This window comes from Rana temporaria, chromosome 4 (assembly GCF_905171775.1).
Source record: "Rana temporaria chromosome 4, aRanTem1.1, whole genome shotgun sequence".
NCBI lineage: Eukaryota > Metazoa > Chordata > Amphibia > Anura > Ranidae > Rana > Rana temporaria.
In genome coordinates this window covers 131,430,170-131,457,581 of record NC_053492.1, presented here as the reverse complement: position 1 = coordinate 131,457,581, position 27,412 = coordinate 131,430,170, and positions in this window count along the sequence as shown.

Below are 27,412 nucleotides of genomic sequence, written 5' to 3'. Positions count from 1 at the left end.
GCTTGGTAAATGATGTTTAGCTTCACTTTGCAAAGAATACCCAATCAAATGCAAGGAAAATGTAAAAAGAACACATTTTTGGCTTCCATATGATTGATAGAAGTCAGCAGAGCTTACCATCATTTACTTAGCATGTCCATCAAGTCCATCAAGTCCAACCTATGTGTGTGATTTTATGTTAGTATTACATTGTATATCCCTGTACGTTGTGGTTGTCCAGGTGCTTATCTAATAGTTTTTTAAATTATCGATGTTTCCCGCTGAAACTACTGTCTGGGGAAGAGAATTCCACATCCTTACAGCTCTTACAGCTCTTAAGCCTCGTAAACACGATCAGTCCATCCGATGAGAACTGTCTGATGGACCGTTGTCATCGGTTAACCGATGAAGCTGACTGATGGTTCTTCGCGCCTACACACCATCATTAAAAAAATGATCGTGTCAGAACGCGGTGACGTAAAACACAACGACATGCTGAAAAAAACGAAGTTCAATGCTTCCAAGCATTCGTCGACTTGATTCTGAGCATGCATGGATTTTTAACCGATGGCTGTGCCTACTAACGATCATTTTTTTCCCATCAGTTAGGAATCCATAGGTTAAATTTAAAGCAAGTTGGCTTTTTTTTAACCAATGGTTAAATAACCTATGGGGCCCACACACGATCGGTTTTGACCGATGAAAACGGTCCATCAGACCGTTGTCCTCGGGTTAACCTATCGTGTGTACGAGGCCTGACAGTAAAGAACCCTGTATTTGTCCTAAGTAAATCAACCCCATTGACTTCTCTAAGTATTTCCAGTAAAAATGCCCCTTTCTATTAAAGTATAACCCGAAATTGTGGGGTGTGATCAATTATTAACCATAAGATATACAAATCAAGAAAGCACTTTAAAAAAACTAAAACATGATTAAAGGCTAAACTTTTTTTTTGTTTTAGATAGAGTGGGGAAGAAATAAAACATCTATACGTTTCTCATTGCTGTCTGTGCCCCCATTAGGGAAATTCACCCTCTCTATTTGTCCTGTTTACCATTATCATTGAAAGTGAACATAAAAGAAAACCCCACATTTTGGGAATTCCCCAGGAAACTGGTAGAGGAGAAATCCTCCAATGGGGACACTAGTTTTGGTGATCTGTGACCCTCAAGGGGTTCTCTAATTTGCAGGGATGTTTTCCTCTTTGGCTTTAGGACAAGTGTATGTAAATATCCCCAATAGAACACAGATGATAAAAACGTTTAAAGGGGTTATAACCCTCCCTTACTCTATCAAAATATATCCTGGTTTATATATATATATATATATATATATATATATATATATATATATATATATATATATATATATATATATATATATATATATATATATATATATATATATATATATATATATATATAATACATTTTTGTCTTTGGCTCTACTTTAACTCCCTTATTAAATACTGCTTGCCATCCTGCTGCCTGTTCAAGTCCACCTGTGGCCAGACTATCTGATTTTGGCTGGTCTATTTCTCCTTAGGAGCACTATTCAATCAAAACGTTCTCCTCATAGTATTTCTCCAGTATTTCTCCAGGACTGTTAACATCTGTATCCCCACATTTCTTGTCACCATTTCAAAGACATCTGGACTAGAGGAGCAAGGGAGACTCACTGGACTAGAGGAGAAGGTAGACCCCCTCCTAGTCTCCCACCAGGTAAAGTAAAACCTATCCTTAACAATTAGGAGGACTACAGTAAACAATTAAACCTAAACTAAACTAGATATTAACACATAATGCATAAAAACTAAACTTACCAATTTAAGTGTTTCACATATGAAAGCTTACCTCATAAATTTCGAAGCAAGTGATGAAGCCAATATACAATATTGCATTATTGTGTTTTTATACAAAGTTTTGTTTTTCTAGTGCTGCATTCTTGACATCCTTCTAGTACAAGCATTTGCTCTTTAATCTGCAGGCTTACATCAATCCCCTCTAACTTTTACAAATTTCCTTTCTTACATACCGTTATATGACTTTTATCAGCTTGGATTTTTCTTATGGGCGTGTGGGGGATTTATTTGTAATGTTGGCAGTGGATGGCTATTAGGAAGTAGTGCTCCAGATTATATCCAAGACTGGCATCGGAGGGGTATTGTGTGACCTAAAGGGTTCCTTTGTGTTTTAAGACTTCTGACTACGTTTGGGCATTGTTCGTCAATATTGATGTGGCTCTGCATAGATGGACAATATGATTGGTGATGAATGTACATTGTGGGAATTGTATATAGTTACCTAGTAGGTGATGTTGAAAAAATACAAAAGTCCATTAAAGGAGTTGTAAAGGAATTTTTTGTTTCTGAAATGACTGTTTACAGGGTATAGAGACATAATAGTTAACTGATTCCTTTTAAAAATTATTAAAAATTGATAAAAATCAATCATATAATGTACCTTTAGTTTCTAGTTTCGTTTTTGCATGTTGTTTCCTGCTTCTGTGATGTACAGAGCCAATACAGGGTAGTGATGGTTTGGAAAACGAAACTGATTGGTGCTGAGGGGTTTTAGACACACAGTAATCACACCTCCTTGATTAGTGACCACAGAGAGAAAGCTCCCAGTACTGTGGTTATCAGGAAACAGACAACCAGGAAGTGTGGAGATCAGAGAAGAATTACAGCAACTTGAGAGCAAAAACGAACAATGAGGACATGAAAACAGCACTGCATTAAGGTAAAGGAAGCTATTAAGATAAACAAAAAAATTTCCTTTACAAACCCTTTAAAGGGTCACTAAAGGAATTTTTTTTTTAGCTAAATAGCTTCCTTTACCTTACTGCAGTACTGGTTTCATGTCCTCATTGTTCGTTTTTGCTTTGAAGTAGCTGTAATTATGCTGTGATCTCCACACTTCCTGGTTGCCTGTTTCCTTATAACCATGGTACTGGGAGATTTTCACGGTGGTCTAAGCTGTCATTACTGTGTGTCTAAAACTCCTCAGAACCAATCAGATTCATTTTAAAAACAAAACACTGCCCTGGATTTGTTTGTTTTTGTTCTGTGAGTCTTCCCTACTCACCTCTCACCCGGAACTTCATGTATGTACCTTTAAAACCGAAGGTGAAACTAGAGGCACATTATATGATAGATTAAATTCAATTTTTAATCATTTTTAAAAGGAATCAGTTAACTTTTATGTCTCTATACCCAATAAACAGTCATTTCAGCAAAAAAAAAAAAAATCCTTTAGTGACCCTTTAAGTCCAACCCAGTGTTGCCAACCTACCAGATTGAAATTTACTGGAACAACACCCAAAATTTACTGGCACATGCTAATTTTTACGGACATTTTACAAAAGTTACAAAAATACAGTTTTAAGTGCAAATTTCAGTATTTAGGCTACAACCAAGTACACTATGCAAATAGTAATACGATTTAAGGTACATATTAGGATAAAACACATATTTCTGGCATTTTTGCTATAATAGTCCATCGGTTTCTGTTCCCCATCACCTCCTGCCCCCACCAGCTCCTGCCACCATCACCTCCTGCCAGCTCTTGCTACCATCACCTCCTGCCCTCACAAGCTCCTGCCACCATCACCTCCTGCCAGCTCTTGCTACCATCACCTCCTGCCCCTAACTGCTACCATCACCTCCTGCCCCCACCAGCTCCTGCTACCATCACCTCCTGCCCCCACCAGCTCCTGCCACCATCACCTCTTGCCAGCTCTTGCTACCATCACCTCCTGCCCCCACCACCTGCACCCACCAGCTTCTGCCATCACCTCCACCACCATGTCCTGCCACAATCACCTCCTGCCACCACCAGATGTCAGCTCTTGCCACCATACCTCTTGCCACCATCACCTTCGGCCAGCTCCTGCCACCATTATCACCTCCTGCCGCCACCATCACCTCCTGCCACCACCATCTCCGACCAGCTCCTGCCCCCACCATCACCGCCTGCCACCATTACCTCCTGCCAGCTCTTGCCACCATCACCTCCTGCCCCCACCACCACCTGCACCCACCACCTCCTGCCAGCTCTTGCCACTATCACCTCCTTCCCCCACCGCCTGCACCCACCACCCCCACCTCCTGCCACAATCAGCTCCTGTCAGCTCTTGCCACCATCACCTCCTGCCCCTACCACCATCACCCCCTGCCAGCTCTTGCCACCATCACCTCCTGCCAGCTCCTGCCCTTACCATCACCCACTACTATCACCTCTTGCCCCTACCATCACCTCTTGCCCCTACCATCACCTTCTGCCCCCACCACCATCTGCCACCACCAGCTCCTGTCACCACCTTCTGCCATCACCACCTCCTGCCAGCTCTTGCCACCATCACCTCCTGCCCCCCCACCACCACCACCGCCTGCCAGCTCTTGCCGTCATCACCTCCTGCCAGCTCTTGCCGTCATCACCTCCTGCCCCCACCACCTCCTGCCAGCTCTTGCCGCCATCACCTCCTGCCCCCACCACCTCCTGCCAGCTCTTGCCGCCATCACCTCCTGCCCCCACCACCTCCTGCCAGCTCTTGCTGCCACCACCTCCTGCTCCCACCACCGCCACCTCCTGCCAGCTCTTGCCGTCATCACCTCCTGCTCCCACCACCACCTCCTGCACCCACCACCCCCACCTCCTGCCACAATCGGCTCTTGCCACCATCACCTCCTGCCAGCATTACCTTCTGCCACCATCACCTCACCCACCTACTGCCACGGTGCCACCATTACCTTCTTCCACCATCACCTCATGCCCCCACCACCTCCTGCCAGCATTACCTCCTGCCACCACCAGCTTTTTTATTACCTTAAAGCAATGGCTGTGCTGTTCTGAGCTGTGCTGGGCTGGACTGGGCTGTGCTGGGCTGTCACGGCTCCGTCCTCTGCCTATGGAGAGTGCACTGCACGAGCCAACGACTGCCATAGTGTCCCTCCTGAGTCCTCCTGACTGACTCGATCATCTATTCAAAAATGGCGCCGGGCAGCGCCATTTTGTAACTGCGCATGCACCGCCCGGCCGAGCGGATACAAGCTTTCCCAAGCACGGCCAGCTTCGGAATGGCGCATGCGCAGTTGCATGGTCGGCTTGCGGCCATCTTTTTTACGGGCACCCGATGCCCATAACGGACTTTACGGACACCCCGAAAAGGGGGTTAAATTTACATGCTGTCCGTAAATTAACGGACGGTTGGCAACACTGGTCCAACCTATGTGTGTGATTTAAAGTCAGTATTACGTTGTATATCCTTGTATGTTGTGGTCGTTCAGGTGCTTCTCTAATTATCTAGTTTTTTGTTTCAATCTCTTTTTTATTGAGTTTATATACATTTACAAAGTACATACACATACATGTTAATTTTGCCTTACATTATGCATCTTATCCTGCTTTCAACTTACAATCTATGAACATCTTCCTACCATCTTCTTACTACACTTACCCCTAACATTCATACTTCCTTCTCTCGATTTGTATTCCTTCCCATTCAAACATCTACACAAAAAAAATCAAATCGTTTTTTGAAACCATTGATGCCCCCCTCTGAGACCGCAGCCTGTGGATGGGTATTCCACATCCTAACTGCTCTTACAGTAAAGAACCCTCTACGCAGTTTAAGGTTAAACCTATTTTCTTCTAATTGAGTGTCTTGTTAAACTCCCTTACGCAAAAAGTTTTATCCCTATTGTGGGGTCACCAGTATGGTATTTGTGAATTGAAATCATATCCCCTCTCAAGCCTCTCTTCTCCAGAGAGAATAAGTTCAGTGCTCGCAACCTTTCCTCATAACTAATATCCTCCAGACCTTTTATTAGCTTTGTTGCCCTTCTTTATACTTGTTTCTTTTCCAGTACATCCTTCCTGAGGACTGGTGCCCAGAACTGGACGTTGTGTTTGTTTTTTTAATAAATGAATGAATGAATGAATGAATGACTTGTATAGCGCAACTCATGCGAACTGAATCGCCTCTGGGCGCTTTTTCCAGCCAGAGTCTGCTTAGCTGGTGCGGTCATTTTACCCCGTAGGATCGTGACACGCTTGAAGAACTTGCTGTGTAAGTATCTCTATTTACTGTTTTCACAGTTTTGTAGGTGTGAATGAGTAGGGCATATCTGAGTGTCCACATATTAATAGAGGCTTTCAGAATGTGATAAGCCTCCACATCCACAGACTGGTCACTGCCAGGTGTTTTTTCACCTCAATGCATAGGGTGCACTAAGGTGAAAAAACACGAGGGTTTACAACCCCTTTAAGGGCATTCCCTAGGCCTAGAATTTAAAGGATTTTTGCATTTTCAATGTCACACTTAAAGCATTTATAAAATTGCTACTTCCTGCCAAACAGAATTTTATTTTACATTTCTCTTTGGTATATGTCACCAAGAGCAGTGTCCAGTCCCTTATGTCATTTGATTGTCAATCCCTTGCATATTAGCCTAAAAGATTGCCATTCGTGTTTTTTTTTATCTTTTGGCTCCCATTGACTTAATTAGGGTTTGGATTTGGCACCTGAATGTTAGACTCCTTTCACACAGAAGATGTTTTTCAGGCATTTTAGCACTAAAAATAACGCCTGAAAAGAACCTTCCATGCCACCCGTTCCCGCCCCGCACAACGATCTTCAGTGTGAAAGGGGCCTTATTTATGTTCTATGAACCCACCTTAAACCAAACACAGGTACATTCAGCTCATCTCTTATGCCGCATACACACGATCGGTCAAACCAATGAGAACGGTCAGATGGATCGTTTTCATCAGACCAAACCGATCGTGTGTAGGCCCCATCGTTATTTATCCATCGGTTAAAAAAATTCAATCTTGTTTTAAATTTAACCGATGAATACCTAACCGATAGAAAAAAAAACGATCGTTTTTAGGCACGTCCATCGGTTAAAAATCCGTGCATGCTCAGAATCAAGTAGACGCATGCTTGGAAGCATTAAACTTCATTTTTTTTAGGACGTCGTTGTGTTTTACGTCACCGAGTTCTGACACGATCGGTCTTTTAACTGATGGTGTGTAGGCACGACTGACCATCAGTCAGCTTCATCGGTTAACTGATGAAAACGGTCCATCATACCGTTTTCATCGGATGGACCGATCGTGTGTACGTGGCATTAGGCTTTCACACTGAAGCGCTTTACAGGTGCTATAGCCCTTAAAATAGCGCCTGCATAGCACCTGTAAAGAGCCTCTTCTCTTTCTCTTTCAAATTTCCTGCGTCGTATCTTTATTTTGAATCCTCAAAACAAGATACAACGGCATCTGGGTTAGATCCGACAGGCGTACGGCTTCATGCGCTTTCGGATCTAAGATGCAATTTTTCGGCGTCCGCTGGGTGGCGTTCACGTCGTTTTCCGCGTCGAGTAGGCAAACTAGCTATTTCCGACGATCCACGAACGTACGAGCGGCCGTCGCATTCTTTTACGTTGTCTATAATCGGCTTTTTCCGGCGTATAGTTAAAGCTGCTGTTTCGTGGCGTATAGTTAAGCCGGCTATGTTAAGTATGGCCGTCGTTCCCGCGTTTAATTAGATTTTTTTATTTTCGTTTGCGTAAGTCGTCCGTGAATCGGGCGATGGACGTAATTTACATCCAAGTCTAAACAATGACGTCCTTGCGACTTCATTTCGCGCAATGCATGGCGGGAAATTTAGGGACGGCGCATGCGCAGTTCGTTCGGCGCAGGGACGTGCTTCATTTAAATGAAACACGCCCCCTACCCGCCCAATTTGAATTCCCCGCCGTTACGCCGCTTGAGATACACTACGCCAATCTTTATGGATACGAACCAAAGCCAGGTAAGGTACGGCGGCGTAGCGTATCTCAGATACGATGCGCCGGGGCAGATCTTTGTGGATCTGCCCCAATATAATCTGAGTGTTTAAGATTGGGCTATAAAATAGCATATTTATTTTGCTCATATTATTATTGTTAGCATTATTTTATTGAACAGACTTCCAGCAAATGCAGCAAGTCAATAAACAGACTTCATGGACCCAATTTTTTTTTCTGCCATTAGTCTTCTATATGTCTGTGCAGTGAGTAAGCAAAAGTAATGTGCGATAACTCACAACAGCTATTTAGTATTCATCTAGTAACTTACCAGAAAAACACAAATTAAACATATTGGTCATAGTAGACTATTGTTTTTCCAAATACTGAATGGTTTTACACTGCATTACAGAATAACCCCAACAAAAGGACTTTGTTCAGTGAAATAGTTGCATATATATCGTTATTCAGGCATACAGTACGCATCAGTTCTTGTCTATAAATTCAATCTGAAAATCAGAATTCATTGTGCTCTCAAAACACAATTCTCCTAACTATATTCACATAAGCAGAATCTATTTTGTTCAGTTTTATAGAGTACAAACATGGGATTCTATACCTAGTTCAAAACTGTATTTGAATTATGCAGGTTAGTTTAATATCCTGAAGTTTTTTTTTTTTTTTGAGAAAAGTAATTTTACTTTAAATCATATGTATCGTTTAGATCTCAAAGAAACAAAAACAACAATATCGAAGGATGTTCTCTGTACTGAAGACAGACATTCCATTTGTATTCATATGACCTATTTAAATAAATAGACTAAGAAAAATTCAAACAGCGAAAAAAGCAGAGTACCTGGTTTGTTTTAAATTTGCTGTTAGTAGATTCTGGAAAAGTGAATATTTGCTCCCGCTGTGATTGTTATTAAGTGGAGTATTCTCCCTCTGGAAAAGTAGATTACAACACAGAAACATATGGAAAGCAAGTGAAAGATGAAAGAACAGCACTTACTAATGTATTCTTTGTATAACAGGTACAACTATGTCAGAACAGCAATTCCCAGAAGAAAAAAACATGTTTACAGTGTAACAAATGGGGGAGTGTTGACATTGGAAATAATGCAAGATACTGGAAAAGGAATGTACAACAGAATAAAAGCAACTTCGAATGCGGGGTAATAGTTCTCTAAAGAGTCAGAAATTAAAAGCAGAATTCCAGTTAAACATAACAAAGGCTCCCTCAAAGATTTTTTTTTCCCAGAAAAGTTTTTATTGAAAGTTAATGTCAATACATTCAGATATGCATTACATGTGGTTAATATGACACAAATAAAGTTGGCAAAGAATATCATATAAACCTTACATGTGTACAAAGGCCAAATGAAGAACAACAGATCGTAACCCGTCCCCAACACATGTCTTCTGTACCGAAGGTATATTTGCATATAAAGAAGGAACACCAATAAGGGTCTCATTTATCTAATACCCATCCTAATAAAGTAAACTAGTGAATATAACGTTTAAATGATAAAATAGCTCTCATCGCTCTATCCTTACACATATATCCTAGTTGCAGACATTTAACTAAATAAACAGAGACTATGAGGAGCAATTCCCCGTCCCGTATACCCCTTTCAGAAACATTAGCTGAATACTGGAGAGGGGGGATAGGAACAAGGAGAAGTTCAATAACGCAAACATCTGGTCAAAAACCTAAATGTTTTTAACCTTCTGCTCAAAAACGAGTCCCAGGTAATAGAAACCTCGGGCCTACCTATAATTAAGAAATTATTTTCCCAGAGGCTTCAAATCCTCCCAATGAAATTATGATTTTATTTCACACTCCGCAGGTGCACGCATTCGTGCACTACCAAGGGGGTTAAAAGAATATGAAAGGAGTTGAAAGACAGAGCAGTGCAAGATAAAAAGTATGTCTATAGCTTTTTTACCAGAAAGACCTCGGTCAGAGAAAAAGAAAAAGATCTAGCGATAAAAGGAATTTGATTTATTAGGCGGGAACCTATGTTGAGTTATGAGTAGTGGGGGTCCTATATAATGTCCAACATCTCCAAATGTGTCTAAATTTTTCAGAGTTGTCATTAGCCTGATGAATCAACCTTTCCATCATCTCTATTTTATCCACCCTCACCTGCCAATCCAACAGTGTAGGCGGAATGGGGTCCTTCCACCGTATCGGGATACATTGAGTAGCCGCATTGATTAAGTGTAATACAAGTGATTTCCGATAGATTGATTGTGGCAGAGAGGTGTGATGAAGAAGATACTGCCCTGGGGTAAAGTCAGGTGTATAGGAGGTAATCTTGGCAATATGCGAATGTACCTCCTGCCAAAAGGGCTGTAGTTTCGAACAGCTCCACCAGATATGTAGGAGAGTACCCACTTCTCCACCACACCTCCAACAAGTCGGTGACACTGTCGGGTAAAATTTGTGTAACTTGCTTGGGGTTCTGTACCACCTGGAATAGATTTTGTATCTATTTTCCTGGGCAGATACATTAATAGAGCCCTTGTGAATGTGGTTCCATATTGAGCTCCAGTCACCATCTGACAATGATACCTGAAGATCAGCCTCCCATTTCGTATGGATAGTGGACATCGCGGTCTCTTGAGGGGTAAGCCACAAATAGATCCCCGAAATAAGGTGACGTTGAGGGGCAGAGGATTCGCACAGCTTTTCAAGGTGTGAAAGATCCCTGCACCATAGATCGGATGTTTGTGAGTTTAGAAAAAAAATTCTAATGTGAAAGTATTTAAAACGTGGGATTTGGAAATCCGGAAATCTCCGAACCATGGCTGAGTGGGATAGAAGTTTGCCCTTATCAAAAAACTGATGTGCTCTCAGTGTGGGGGCTGTCTCGGACCCCCCAGGATTTATAGTATTAATACCTTCTGAAAATCCGGGGTTTAGATTGAGTGGGGTCATAGGACCTGGGTGAGATGCCATGTGTGAGTCCCCACTTGTCTTTCTAAGGCAAGCAAGGGTTGGGCCAATTACGGGGTGGGAAGTACAGGACCTGGGAGTAAATTTTTTGTCTATCCATGGGAGATGTGAAATCCTAAAACCAACGAAAGCCTCTTCCAACTTAACCCAATCCTTTTCTTCTTTATGTACATGCCAATCGACTATTCTTGTTAGTAAGCAAGCTTTGTGATATTTAGAGAGATCTGGTACTCCCAGTCCACCCCTCATCTTGGGCATGGTCATTCTATCCCAATTCAATTGAGCTGGACGTCCAGCCCAGAGAAAACGTCTACAAATGAGTTTGAATGAGGCCAGAAAGGAGGCAGGGAGTTTAATGGGTATTGCTTGGAAAAGGTAAAGAAGCCTGGGAAGGACATTCATCTTTAAAACCGCCGCCCTCCCGAACCATGAGATTGTTCCCTTAGTCCAAGCCTCTAGATCGGTCTTGATAGACTGCAAGGCTGGTACGAAATTACGTAAATATAAATCAGAAAGCTTAGTGGGCAATTTGATCCCCAGATAGGTTATGTCATTTGGGTCCCACTTAAAGGGGAAATTGTGTTTGCAAAGGGTCACGACATCCTGAGGAAGCGACACGTTCAAAGCGATTGATTTGCTAAAATTGATTTTAAAGTTAGAGAGTATTTGGAATAATTTGAAATCTTTGAGTAAATTTGGAATGGAGATCAGAGGATTCGTCAGAAATAGAAGGACGTCATCCGCGTATGCAGCCACCTTATATTGTTTCCCTTTGACATCAACTCCCCGCACATCCGGGTTGTCGCGCAACCGTCTCAAAAAGGGTTCTAAAGTTAGAATAAAAATGAGGGGTGAGAGAGGGCAACCCTGTCTCGTGCCATTATGCACCGAGAAGGCGTCCGATAGCCGGCCATTCACTCTGACCTGGGCCGTGGGAGTTGAATACAGCGCCATAACCATCCGCATAAAGCGATGCGGTAGACCAAGCTTACAAAGCGCTGCTTCCATATAATCCCAGGCCACTCTATCGAACGCCTTCTCGGCGTCAAGGGACAAAAAGAAACCCCTAATCTTGGAAGTGGACAACCATCGATGAATATTTATTGCCTTTGTTGTATTGTCCCTTGCCTCTCTACCCGGAATAAATCCAACTTGATCAGTGGATATAAAAGTCTGAAGGAGGGGAAGTAATCTATTGGCCAATATCTTAGCGAAGAGTTTTAGGTCCACATTCAATAATGAAATGGGACGGTAATTAGTAACTAATGTATGGTCCCTCCCAGGCTTCGGGATCAAAGCTATGTGTGCTTCAAGTAAGTCAGATCCAGTGGATAGGGAAAAAGGAATGTCATTGAAAGCTTTAATGAAATGGGGGAGTAGTAGCGTAGCATATGTCTTGTAATATCCTGACGTCAAATCGTCTGGGCCAGGACTCTTACCCGGCTTCAACTGTTTCAAAGCATTTAATGCTTCGTCCATAGACACCGGCTCGTCTAAATGTGACAGGTCAGGAATCTGAGAAGCCGGTAGACCATACCCAGAGAGAAAGTCATCCAAAAGTTTTTCCCGGGGCGTCGGCATCCCTAACCCAGACTGAGAAGGTAAGTCATATAATGAAGAAAGAAAATCTGTAAATTGTTTAGCGATCAAGTCTGACCTATGGAGAATTTCTCCTGTAGGGGTGGTGATGGAGTGGATTGTGTTGGCTTCTTTTTTCTTTTGTAGTGCATGTGCTAATAACCTGCCAGACTTATTGCCAAATTCGTAGTAAAGTTTATGAGTTAGGTTAAACTTGTATTGTAGCCTTTTGTGGAGTTCAGATTGAAGGTCTTTTCTGGCCTCCAATAGGGCCTCTAGGGAACCGGCCGCTACAGAGCGTTTGTGAGCAGCTTCCAAAGTCTTTATTTTAGATAAAAGCTTGTTAAGTCTGGCAGTTCTGAGCCTGCGCCGTCTGACCATAATAGAGATAATTTTTCCCCGGAGGACGCATTTGTGTGCTGCCCAAACTGATGCCGGAGCTACCTCATTTGTGGAATTATCGGTGAAGTAATGGGCTATGCATTCCGAAATTTCAGTTGCACAGCTGGGGTCAAGCAAAATGGAATCATCCATCCTCCACACTGGTCTACCCGGAGAGTGACCTCTCCAAGATAGCGTCATCGTGATTGGGTGGTGATCCGAAAGCACCATAGGCTCAATTGACGTGTCAGAGAGTCGGACCAGGTCTTCCTGTGTTACAAAAAAAAAATCAATTCTCGAGTATTTAGTATGTAGTGGTGAATAATAAGTGTAGTCTTTAGTCGTGGGATTGAGCGTACGCCATGTGTCATGTAAGGTCAGTAAGTCTAGTTGGGTTTTAATGGCCCGGAGGGCTCGGTAAGTCAAACAGGAAGATCCATTGGATGTGTCAAGAAGGGGATTCAGGGGGACATTGAAATCTCCTCCTAAGATCAGTATCCCAGATTGAAACACCGTTAGTCTTTGAACAATATCTCTAAAAAAGCTAACTTGTTGTGTATTCGGTGCGTAGATATTGGCAATGGTCATCGGGGAGTTATATATCTTGCCCTTGATGAAAAGAAACCTCCCATCCGGGTCTTGTTCAACGCTCTCTACCTGAAGTGGGCAATGTTTAGACAATAAAATGGATACTCCTCTCGACTTTGATACCCCGTTAGTGGCGTGATACGCGTTCGGGAAATGGACGCTCCGTAATATGGGAATGCTATCTGACCTGAAATGGGTTTCTTGCAAAAAAACTATGTGAGGCCTTTCCTTCCATAAAGAGGAAAGTAATAAGGATCGCTTCTCTGGTGTGTTTAAGCCTCTTGTATTCAGAGAGTATAGTTTCAAATTCATATTAGTAGTGTCTTGATCAATGGATCGTAGGGTTATGTTATTTCTATCAACCATCTTCTCCCTATTGGTTAGGAGTGTAGGTAAGAAAGAAGCAGGAGTGGAAAGGAAAGGTAGAGGAAGATGAGAAAAGAGGTCTAATTAAGCGAGTAATATTGCAGAACCCGCGGATTGGAGGATTGTACAATAGTACAGGATTCAGTAAGCAACCGAACAAATAAAAGGCCGAACGGCAAAGGGTGCGGTGCACCCAAATCAGGTATACCGCAACCAGCGGGTATAGGAGCAACCAGGCCCCACCGTGTGGGGGTCAGCCGGACCGAGTCCGAAGGCAGAATGTATTGACTCGAAAAGTATAATCAGTAATATCAACAGTAAACTATTAATAACTAGAATAACCCATGCCACCCCAGGACAACCCCTAGCATAAATTAACCTAAACCAGCCAATCTTAAAACTATTGGCGAATAACGTAACCCAGGGAATATAGATATTGCTAGGGAGGATGGAACTCAATCCCCCCAGCAATGGATCTAGTAATGTATAGTAAGGGAAAGAGCCCCCCACCTATTATCAAAGTGAGAATACCCAATCCCCCTGGTAGGGCAGCATCTCCACCCCCCTTGGCTTTGTTAGAGATGATGACTCCCTGCCCAATAGGAGCTATAGGAAGCATCCTAACCCTCTCACATCTTCCCAGTGGTACCCGAAGAATTAATATCGTATACACCATGTTATCTGAGCCAATATCATATAGGGGTAACATTTGAGGTAACTAAGCCATCCCTCCCCACTAAATCATATCTATAAAGCAAGATCAAAATTTAATGGAAAAGACATCCTCACAAACTATTAATGTTGAGGCTAAAATGTTACATTGGAGTAAGAGAGGTCGCGTTCAGTTGACTCATGAATGACCAAGTCTGCCAGGATGTAATTCCAAGTGTAGAAACTGCAAATATCTTCCATAAGGAGAATGAAGAAGGGTAAAATCTTAGACATTGCCAAGTCTGTACTCAAAGAGGCTCCTTTAGCAGTGCATCCATGTGGTCCTATGGATTTATCCGTTAGTAGGACAACCACCATCTGTTTTGTAAGGCAATATATCCTAAGTGCTCTTCCTAGGTTCATCATGGAATTCCAGAGTTAATATGCTAAATCCGGAAGGATCGTGTATAGATAAATGGCATTGGTCCTCCAAGGCATAAAAGCATCCAGAGATGTGGAATACCTGAAGCCCCGTGCTAAAGTCTCCAGGTGGAGATCTGGTACTAGTCATGTCACCAAGCACCGTTACACAGTATTCTGTGTTTGAAGAAAACCTCCTAAACCACAATAGTTTAACAATTTTCATTTTATACTGTCATTCACTCCTAGCATACAAGGTACTTTGGTCCTATACCATATGTATGAGGGACCCTTGAAACCCTCAGGGTAATGAAATATAATTGTGCCTTGTCAGAAAGTGTTTAACATGGCATAGCTGAAAAATATAATGTCTTCACCACTATAGAAGTATGAGTGAAGTCATCTGGTTCAATAGGTTTCAATGAGCTGTAAGCCAAGAGGGATGTGGGATTCCAGTTTTCATTCTCAAACAGAAGCCTTACCAGCCCTCATCTCTAACCCAAGAATGACATTGACAGCGAACCCACAATTCCAATTAGATGAGAGCTATATACATTAACTTTTGAATACCTCTCAAAACTTGTGTCAAAGTTTCATTGCGAAGAACAGATAAACAGGGGAAACCGCCAACGGGGCTTGATGACTGAAATGTCTCAGTGGTCTCTTCGAGCTCTTCTAGCAGCTGGTCTGGTGGATCCTATGCTCTGAGAGCCGGGTGCCCTGTCGTCAGGGGGCAGTTCAGATTTCGATGGAGAGCGACGACGACGATAGTTGGTAGACTGAGTCTCCATTTGTTCTGTACGTTGAGGTGGCCATCTGTTAACTGATTGACGGTACATCGCGTACCAATCCGGTACAGCAATTAAGGGGATCCCCAAAGTGTCGCAGAAATGTGGCAAATCCTCAGGAACTTTCAACAGAACAGTGCGACCCTGATGAGATGCTGATAAGCAAAATGGAAACTTCCATTTATAGCTTATGTTTCTGTCACGTAATACATTCAAGAGGGGTCTAAGATCTCCGATGCCCGATAGATCTTGGAAAAGTTGAATTGGTGCTCCCTGACAGGATAATTGCTTACCCCGCGCTTTTCTTAGAATATCTTCTTTAATTCTAAAATCAGCTAGGCAACAGATAACATCCCTTGGGGGGTCTGCTTCTTTATCTTTAGGGCGCAATGCGCGATGAATTCTGACGAGATCTATGTCAGTCTGAGGGGGTCTGTCAAGAATAGAATTAAACAGGCCCACCACTGATTGAGAGATGAGGTCCCCCTCAACCGATTCGGGTAACCCCCGCACCCTTAAGTTCTGGCGTCGTCCTCTATTGTCGAGGTCCTCCATGTGTCTATTCATATCCCTCATTTGAAGGGTGTGATCATCCACCTTCCTAGTACATCGCCTGAGGGCAGATTCATGGTCTTCTATAACAGTCTCCGTTTGCGATACTCTGTCTGTGAGGGAGCGGAGGTCTAACCGCAATTCCGAAATGGCGGCTGCCAGGGCGTCTTTAATATCAGTTGCCACACTTTTTAAGTCATCAATAGTTAGTGATCTTTGTGTTGCGACACCCTGTATCCCTGAAGCCTGCGGTCCCCTCGGGGTTAACGTTGGAGTCTGTGTCGGGCTTAGTATAATGTCATCAGAGCCCCTCTGCTGTGTCTGTGAGGTACCTGAGGTAATCCTCTGACGGGATGCTGCCATCTCTCCCCTGTTAGCGCGGGACCTCTCCGTGGATGAGAAAGTAGTTGTGCTGCTGTTTTCCCTGGGCGAACGGGATCTAGATGCTGACGAAGACCTAGAGGCTGTTCCCATGTCGGTAATGATTGTAAATTTTGGCTGGGTGAGCTGTACGGGGAGAAAGTTATCCTGAGGTGACAGGAGCTCAGCGGTTAGGCATCCATTCTCCCTCACGGTCCGGCCACGCCCCAAGGCTCCCTCAAAGATAACATTTCAAATCTAGTTTTTGCTGTAATGTTCAGCTGCAGTCCAGAGATTTTCCTTGCAGTTATTTTTTTTTTTTTCTAGATGCCATCGATCTCATAGCCAGCATCATTAAACCCACTTCCTCTGAGGGGGACATGCAAGGAAAATAAAAAACATAATTTTAGCTTGCACATGACTGGATGATAAAATCAGCAGAGCTTCCCCTCATTTCAGATCTTCCCCTCTGATCTACAGTGACTGCACTTTCAAGTGCACTTTCAGTGCACTTCCAACTACACTTACAGTGCACTTGTAGTGCAAAGTGGATTTGCCTTTCGTAAATAACCCCCACTGTTCTTTTCTCCTATCAGTATGCTTATTGGCAGCACATAAACTGATTGTGCTGCTATTACTGTACCTCTCATAATACAAATCTGCTATACAAATACTGCAAGGGGCCAATACCATGTTCAATTCAGGTATTTACACTGCTTACATTTAATGATGTATTAAAGATTACAAAGCTGCATTCATTATGTTTGTTTTTTTTTGTCTAGAGTTCAGCTGTTAAGTGGTTTTAAAGCCAGGACATGTTCTCTGTTAATGCATTCCTTGAAGAAAAAGAAGAAATGGCTGCACATCCAAAGTTTCCAAAAATGCCTTTTATTGCAGACAGTCAAAATACACCAGGGACACCAGGGGCCGGATTCATGTAGATCTGCGGATCTTTAGATCCGCTAGATCTACCTGGTTTACGATCCGCCGTTGCAATTTAGCGAGGCTACTGCATGATTCACCAAGCACTTACCTCGCAAACTGCACCGTCGGATTCTAACTCCCCCCGGAGGAATGCAAATTCCATGGCTAGGGGGAGTGTACAATTTAAATCAGGCGCGTTCCCGCGCCGATTTAACTGCGCATGCGCCGCCGCGAAAAAGCCCAGTGCGCATGCTCCAAATGACGTCGCTAGGACGTCATTGTTAGCGGCGGGTACGTCAGTTGCGGCCATCGGGATTCCCGACGGACTTACGCAAACGACGTAAAAATTTTGAATCTCGGCGCGGGAACGGCGGCCATACTTAACATTAGCTACCCCTCACATTAGCAGGGGTAGCTATTCGCCGGAAAAAGCCGAACGCAAACGACGTAGAAAAAGAGCGACGGACGGGCGTACGGACGTGAATCGGCGGTTTTCCTCATTTGCATATGCGACGTGTAAAAAATAGCGACGACACCTAGCGGCCGGCGGGAGATTACAGCCTAAGATTCGACTGGTGTAAGTCACTTACACCAGTCGGATCTAAGGGAGATCTATGCGGAACTGATTCTTATGAATCAGTCGCATAGCTCCGACCGTCGGATCTCACAGATCCGACCGTCGGGTCTCACAGATACGACGGCGGATCAGGAGATCCGCCGGCGTATCTATTGATGAATCTGCCCCCAGGTGTTAGTCACGTAGATGCCGTTTCCTGCATGTAACTGAAAAAAATTCCAGTATTTGTATCACCCCCTCACCCTCCTGTGTCCTCACTCGATCCATTGCTGTGCCCATCTCTAGTGGCACTCTTCTCTCTCCCTGCAGTCACAGGACAGAGAGGCAATAGGAGGGAGCCATTGGCTCCTGATGCTGTCAATCAAATCCTGTGAGCAGAGATTGGGGGCAGGGTTGAGTCATGCTGTGTGTGTCTATGACTCCTGGCATGTGCAACCCCAAAGCAAGAGGCTTCCTATGGTGGCCTACAAAAAATAGGAGGGGCCAAGAGTGCTGGCAGGGAACCCCAGAAGAGAAGGTTTGGGACCGCTCTGCACAATACCACCCTCTGTGCACATAGCAGCTAAGTATAACATGTTTGTTATTTGATTATTTTTTTTTTAAATACAGGTTTTATGTGTGTGTGTGTATATATATACTTTACAATTGCCTCAAAGTGTTGCATTTTTAAATCTAAAATCGCATACTGTAGATAACATTCTGACATGTGTAGCAAGGTGCAAGTAAATGAATGACGTACAAAAAGATGTCAGGAAGAATGTGAAAAGTTTTCAATTGAAGAACCAATAAGATTGTATGATTTGAATGAATGCAGCTTTCTTACCTAAACGATGCCTAAAATGGCAACTAACGTGCAAACCTCTAAATGATATCTATCACCTGGAATGAGAATGTGGCAGCAAAATTTTCTTAGGATGTCATTAAAGGGAAATAACTGGAGGTATAGCCTTCCACATCTAAAATGGTTCTCCTCTCCCGTTCCTTCTACATAGGTATTTATATTTGTATGCTTGCTGGAACATAAATATGAATGCTCAGCCCATGCAGACAGAATAGAAGAGAAGATGAACAAAATGACAGTAGTGTCTTAGGGGCTTTATTGTATAGGGTGACTGAGATTTTGAAGCCCAACTCCAACTTCAGCAAACATGAAAAAGAAAATTACCCCAATGTTAGTGATAGGCTGCAATATTCACCTCTCCTCTAGTGCTGTACCCTGCAATTCTGTGAGGCCAGGGCATTAAGGATAAGGATGCTTATCAAGTCATCTGGTTCTTCAGGAAAATTCTGAGAAGAATTTCATTCATAACATACAAAGGTTCTTTCTCTGCAGCATTCATGACTGCCCTTCACTGGAGAAAAGCAGAAGAAAAAGAGGACACAACACATCATTTATTCAGACTAAAAACAGCTGGGAACAGTATGTATATTCAACATAAAAAAGGAGCTCTTGGGCAGTGGTGTCAAAGAATGATGGGGTGCCCAAGATGCCAAAGTATACATTTAGTCTAAATTACATTTGTAATATTACTAGGATTGTTCCTGCAAGTCCACATACCCTCTTAATATAGACTATTTAAAATGTAGCTGGAGATCAGTACCAGACTCATTTAGGAAGGTGAGCAAGTGTGAATGCCAGTTAAAAGGGAAATAATGATTGGTTACAATGCACATCTGCATCTGGTTCTGTGAGCACCAGTTTTTGTAAATCCTGATCCTATTTTTCTTTAACTTTTCTGTATCTATATATCAGTATATATTAATAAATCTCCCCCAGTATGTGGCCAAACCATCTTCTCAAGATGTCACAGATATCAAGTTTAAGGCTTGGCAGTGGCGATGTGTCCATTAAGGGCACACAGGCTCTGTCCCCTCTCTCCAACCACTCCCCTCTATGTGTAATGGATAGATTCATGCATTGCATGAACGAAAGCTGTGTACTAACGATAGAAAAAGTTGGAAAGGTTTTTGCCTAAACTAATTTTTTTTTTAAATTATGTTATACTCTAAAAGGATCACATGGGTCACCATTCATATTGCTAGGTCGGCAATTATTTCCTTCTGCATTTTCTAAATTGTCTCTAAGACATTGTGGAATTAGATAGGCTTTAAATAAAGGCCTCTTTCCTTGTGCTAAGACTTTGTGAATTTATCCAATTGTCTCCACGTAAGTACTCTTGTTTTCAGGAATTTACAAAAAAGTGACTGACAACAATTGGGGGCTCTAGCCATCTAGGGCCTGATTCCCAAAAAAGCTGCCTAACTTAACTTTCAGCAGTTAAGTTACACTGACTTAAAATCTCTACCTAAGTGCCTGATCCACAAAGCACTTACCTAGAAATTTCAGGCCGTGTAACTTAAGTGCCGCCGTCGCAAGGCGGTCCTCCTCTCCGGGGGGCGTTTAAAATTTAAATGAGGCGCGCTCCCGCGCCGGCCGTACTGCGCATGTGTGTGACGTCATTTTCCCGACGTGCAGCGCGCGAACGTAATTGACGCCGGGCGGCTTTGTGGATTGCGACGGGACCCTAAAGTTGCGACGGGTGAAAAAAAATATACGCGCCGGGAAAACAAATAATTATAAAAAAAATGACAGCGTCGCTCAGCATGCATTCCTGAGAGGGAGAACTCCATGCCAATTTTCAAAGAAAAAACCGGCATGGGTTCCCCCCCAGGAGCATACCAGGCCCTTAGGTCTGGTATGGGTTGTAAGGAGACCCCCCCACGCCGAAAATTCGACGTAGGGGGTCCCCCTACAATCCATACCAGACCCGTATCCAAAGCACGCTACCCGGCCGGTCAGGAATAGAGTGGGGACGAGCGAGCGCCCCCCCCCCTCCTGAGCCGTGCCAGGCCGCATGCCCTCAACATGGGGGGTTGGGTGCTCTGGGGCAGGGGGGCGCACTGCGGGCCCCCTCCACCCCAGAGCACCCTGTCCCCATGTTGATGAGGACAGGACCTCTTCCCGACAACCCTTGCCATTGGTTGTCGGGGTCTGCGGGCGGGGGCTTATCGGAATCTGGGAGTCCCCTCAAATAAGGGGGCCCCCAGATACCGGCCCCCCACCCTAAGTGAATGGATATGGGGTACATCGTACCCCTACCCATTCACCTGGAGGTAAAAAGTAAAAGTTATTAAACACACAACACAAGGGTTTTTAAAATAATTTATTATTCTGCTCCGGAGGCCCCCCCTGTCTTCTTTATTAGCTCTATTACCAGGGGGGGCTTCTTCTTCCACTCTCTGGGGGTCTTCTACCACTCTCCGGGGGTCTTCTTCCACTCTCCGGGGGGGGTTTCTTCTTCCGCTCTCCGGGGGGGGCTTCTCCGCTCTCCGGGGGTCTTCTTCTCTCTTCGCCGCTCTCCGCTGTTGACTCGGCGAACCCCGGTTCTTCTTCAGCTGTCCGGTGCCTTCTTCTTCAGCGCTGGCTGCCTGCTATGTTTGTGTGTTAGCTCAATTAGTAACAGGCAGCCAGCGCGGTCTTCTGTGACGTCAGGTTCTTCTTCTCCCCTTTTCCGATGTTGACTCGTCGCCTCTTGTCGCTGTAATGATGGAAGCGCGCCTTGCATCCCATTTATATAGGCATCACCGTCCCATCATGCTCCGGTAGGTACCCACGTGGTGGGTGCACGTGGGTAGGCACCCACCACGTGGGTACCTGCCGGAGCATGATGGGACGGTGATGCCTATATAAATGGGATGCAAGGCGCGCTTCCATCATTACAGCGACAAGAGGCGACGAGTCAACATCGGAAGAGGGGAGAAGAAGAACCTGACGTCACAGAAGACCGCGCTGGCTGCCTGTTACTAATTGAGCTAACACACAAAGATAGCAGGCAGCCAGCGCTGAAGAAGAAGGCACCGGACAGCTGGAGAAGAACCGGGGTTCGCCGAGTCAACAGCGGAGAGCGGCAAAGAGAGAAGAAGACCCCCGGAGAGCGGAGAAGCCCCCCCCCGGAGAGCGGAAGAAGAAACCCCCCCCGGAAAGTGGAAGAAGACCCCCGGAGAGTGGAAGAAGACCCCCAGAGAGTGGAAGAAGAAGCCCCCCCTGGTAATAGAGCTAATAAAGAAGACAGGGGGGGCCTCCGGTGCAGAATAATAAATTATTTTAAAAACCCTTGTGTTGTGTGTTTAATAACTTTTACTTTTTGCCTCCAGGTGAATGGGTAGGGGTACGATGTACCCCATATCCATTCACTTAGGGTGGGGGGCCGGTATCTGGGGGCCCCCTTATTTGAGGGGACTCCCAGATTCCGATAAGCCCCCGCCCGCAGACCCCGACAACCAACGGCAAGGGTTGTCGGGAAGAGGTCCTGTCCTCATCAACATGGGGACAGGGTGCTCTGGGGTGGGGGGGCCCGCAGTGCGCCCCCCTGCCCCAGAGCACCCAACCCCCCCCATGTTGAGGGCATGCGGCCTGGCACGGCTCGGGGGGGGGGGGGGGGCGCTCGCTCGTCCCCACTCCCTTCCTGACCGGCCGGGTAGCGTGCTTTGGATACGGGTCTGGTATGGATTGTAGGGGGACCCCCTACGTCGAATTTTCGGCGTGGGGGGGTCTCCTTACAACCCATACCAGACCTAAGGGCCTGGTATGCTCCTGGGGGGGGAACCCATGCCGGTTTTGAATTTAAAAATTGCCGTGGAGTTCTCCCTCGGGAATGTATACCAAATGCCGTCGCTTGAATGGGCCTTTACAAGGTGTGACTAACTTTCCACATTGTAAAACCAGCCCTAGTTTTGCGCAGGCAAAATCGGAACTTACGCAGAAATCACAGTGCTGGAAAGCGTTGTGGATCTGCTTAAGTCCTCATTTGCATACTCAAAGCTGCATTTCCATGAGAAATGCCCCCAGTGGCGGATGCGGTACTGCATCCTAAGATCTGACCGTGTAAGTGTCTTACACATGTCAGATTTTCTGCCTAACTTTGGAAAAAGCCTTTTGAGGATCGTTTCCAAAGTTAGGCACAGACTGAACAGCAGTTAAGTCTGCGTATCTCTTTTGGGAATCAGGCCCCTAATGTATAACTTTGCACATGCTAACCTACTTTTTTTTAGCAGGCTGTCCATCTTCATTTCATGTGGCTGGCACATGCAGCTGGGCCATACCTACAGACAGAGCTTCAGGGCCACTCCACAAATTCTCTTGCCCAAGCTATTCTGCTATATCCCCCAGGTCACTGTTCACATTAACCCCATGCCCCAGAGCACTTCTCATGCAGGCCTGCACTTTAATGTGTAAAACACAGTCCCTTCCAGCGCTAATAGGTCTTCCAAGGTGTGATGTAACAGATATCAGATAAAATGGTGGTGTAAAAGGTATATATGGTATCCCAAAACTAGATAGATGCTGCCTTTCTCAGATGGGGTAATCCGAAATGAACTACAAGAAAAACAGAAATGGAAGGTGCGCACACCTAGAGCATTACTAGAAATGATTTAATAGTAAAAAAAAAATTAGTATAAAAGTGGGTACTCACAAAATGCAACTGACAAAAGGCCATAAACACAGTGCATGGACATGCACAGAACACGGGTACAGCTAACGCATTTTGGGGGCGCACCCCCTTCCTCAGATCTAGGCTAGCTAGTGTTTATGGCCTTTTGTCAGTTGCATTTTGTGAGTACCCACTTTTATACAAAAAAAAAAATTATTATTAAATTATCTTTGGTAATGCACTAGGTGTGCACACCTTCCATTTCTGTTTTTCTTGCTGCACTTTAATGTGGCCCAGTTTAGAGCTCCAAGGGACCATCAAAACAAAAAAAAACACCACCTGCAAGGCAAAGGCATAATGACCTAGTATGCATAGCATACTAGCTCATTATGTAATACTCACCTCCGATCGAAGCCCCCGCAGCCGTCCTCTTCCAACACTCGGGCAGCCAACATCTTGCCGGGGGTTACTTTGCGACTCTGGCGCTCTGATTGGCCGGAGCCACGATGACATCACTCCCGCGCATGCGCACGGAAACCACCAGTGACGGCACAGCCTCAATCAGGAGCGGCACGTGCCGTAGACAGTGGCACCCGTGATTTTAGTAAATATCTCCTAAACCGTGGAGGTTTAGGAGATATTTCAAGCACCTACAGGTAAGCAAGCCTTAATCTAGGCTTACCTGTAGGTTAAAGTGGTTGTATAGGGTTTACAGCCACTTTAATGTTTAAATCACCACAAAAAAAAGGTGCATGCGCTATTTTAAGCAAAGCCGTTAAGTCAGCCTTTTTTTTCCATAAGATCACTGCCACTGGCTATTTCCAGCTGCAACGATCATTGTATTCTGTATTCTGACACCTGTGAAACCTCCAGCTGACAGAATACAATATCACAATGGTAAGGATTACCCTATCAACTCTGACTGTGTGGCTGCAACCCGTGGTTGAAGGAATATTGTATGTACATCCATTTTTTAAGCCATTTACTGTTTACTGTCTCACTACCTCTGCTGGTACAAAAAAAATGAACTACTAAATTGAAAGGACTATGACGGTACCAAATACCATATAAAAATATCAAAAGTATTGATTTGTACAGGTTCAAATTTATAAAGACATGAAAAATATGCACATATACCACAAACATAATCATCAAAAGCAATATGTTGATTCTCATCAACCATACTGCAGTAGGGCATGAGAGACTTGCTGTAGCTTCGACGCAGTTGTGTTTCACAGGGCATAGCCCGCTTCTTCAGGAAAATGTATAGCAGTCAAACACTGTAATAAGAAAATATTATAAATATTAATTCCAGTCCCAATCTATCAATAAGTATAATGGCTCAATAATTGGCTGCCACATACCTCAAGGTTGTATACAAAAACATAAAAATGGAGTCATAAAACATGGCCTTCATATAGTCAACCACTTCCGCCTTCTGGTCACATGGTATAGTCCGCATACAGCTCTTTAAGAAGACCAAGCTCCGAATAGAATTTAATGTGAATATCTGAAAAGATATATCGTATGAAAATCATAACTAATATGAAAAAAAAAACACATAAATAAGGACACACACCACTGTATATGAAATAGGGCAAATTCCTCCTTAAGCACTCTTGCCACCAATCATAATTTAATTCCTCTACAAACAGGACAGATTAATTGTACATTGACTAATACACCTGGCAATTGCAATTTTGCTACTTAAGCACAAGCACAGGCAGATGTGGCGATCAACACCAGATGGTGTGGCACGTTGGACATTCCTACGGATGAGACCAAATCTATCACTGCTCAGAAATCTTTTTCTTTAGTGGATCACACTCCGAATCCAAACAAAACTGTTCAGACCAACATACAAAATTACATGATATGATCTGAGATTAAGCAAACAACTTAGAGGTTATTAATCTGTCATCAGTTTCCCTGTCCCAGTCTGAGTTGGAGGTTTGCTCCTTGGGCTTGGAACTTTGCCATGAAAAGGACTTTGATGTCTTTCATCAATCTCTTTTCCAGAAAGATGCTTCTAAAGGTGTTTCATCATAAAAAAACAAAGTCAACAGGTCTGGATGGCCAACTTTAAATTATTCCTGTTACAAAAGACAGGACTTTAAAGCCTTGCAGCAATTGATTGAATTACTAGAAGAGAATGATGTTCCAGAGGAGGCTGATCTTATTGATCAGATCGACTTGGATGCACTACTGGAGGCTAATGAAACAACCCCTGATGCTGTTAACTTTCCTCTGCTAAATAAATTTAAATGTAAGTCTATGATTTTTTCCTCCCTGTCTCTAAATGGTAACATATTAGCTTTTATTTTACAAACTACACATGAAATAGAGGCCTTACAAACTCATGAATGCTCTAAAAATAATCTTACTCTGACTAAAAAACAAGCAATCAAAGATCTTAAAGATAGAGCTGAATTGGTAATGAAGCCAGCGAATAAAGGAAGGAACGTGGTCGTTATGACCACGGACCAATATTCTCAGATGTGCAATCGCATACTTAAGATTAGAATACTGAGTGGTTTCTCAGGGCAAATTGGTAAAAGCTCAACAAGAGTTCAACCAATTGATTTATCAAGCATTTGATCAGGGTATCATTCCCAAGTCCACATGGAAATTTCTGAAGACAGAGTGGCCACACACTCCCACTTTTTATTCACTACCCAAAGTCCATAAAAGTCTTACTAAACCTCCTATTGCAAGGACACTATTCATCTATTACAGACCATTGATGAAATTTATGTTCCCCCCTGGAGCGTTGTTGGTAGCTGTCGGTGTTGAAGCATTGTATAGCAGTATACCACACAACAGGGGCATCTTGGTGGTCAAATCTTTCTTACAAGAATGAAGTACCACTCAAAAAACATATAGTGAATTTGTTTTTGAGCTGCTTAATTTTATTTTACATAACAACTTCTTCCTGTTTGGCGACTCCCACTACCTCCAGGTGCAGGGAGTGGCGATAGGGGCTTCTTGCGCCCCATCATACGCTAACCTGTACCTGGGGGGGGTGAGAGGGCCAAAATATGAGTGATGAGGCTCTCTCTATTTACCTGTGATATGTTCTCTCATGGATCAGGTACATAAATGATATCCTCATACTCTGGGATGGTTCCAGGCAATTACTTAGTGCTTTTATTCAAACATTAAATACAAGTATTTCAACTTGTCATTTACTATGACATGTAGTCAGGAAATCATTTATTTTCTTGATGTCAAGATATTCAATTAGACAGACATGACACTGGGAACCACCCTCTTTTGGAAACTTACAGCCAGCAACACTATTTTTAGAACGAACAGTGGACATTCAACAAGTCTATTCAAATCCATTCTTTATGGACAGTATTTGTGCCTCAAGCACAACTGTTCATCACAGGAGGATTTCCAGCTTAAAGCCAATGAACTCAGAGATAGACTAATGCCGCGTACACACCATCGTTTTCTGCGATGGAAAAATGCGACGCTTTATGTGCTTTAAAAAAACGTCATTTTTCAAACTTCAATTTGAACAACGACGTAGCATACACACCATCGCTTTTTCACAACGCTCTAGCACAGCGCAGTTCCGTCAATCACGCACGACGTCACTATAAAGGGTCGTTTCCATGCGGAAGACGGCCTCTTTTGCTGATATCGTGTTGCTGCGTGTTAGTAAAAGTTTGGTGAGATACGATTCGTGATTTTCAGTGACTGTGCTTTAAATTTCGTTTTCTGTCGTACAGTTTGTCTATTTGTTGTCGGATCTGTGATACAGTGCTTGTACTAAGGACGTATTTGTTAAGGCATTACGTTTGGTGTGCACGGTGCTGTTTAGCAGGTCGTTCTTCAAAGGCCATTCTTTACTTCAGGGCGTAATTTTTAGTCTGATCTGATTTGACGACCGTTTTCTAGCCATGTTGCGGGTACGAACTCGTCGCCGAGATCGTGCTGTGCTTGTTGTTAGGATGTGTGCTGCATCCCAGCGACGGTCCATGAACAGGGTGAGGAGGAGGTTGTGGACCAAGAACTGGTTGCTACGCAGGGACCAGTTCTCTCATATGCCTCTGCTGCG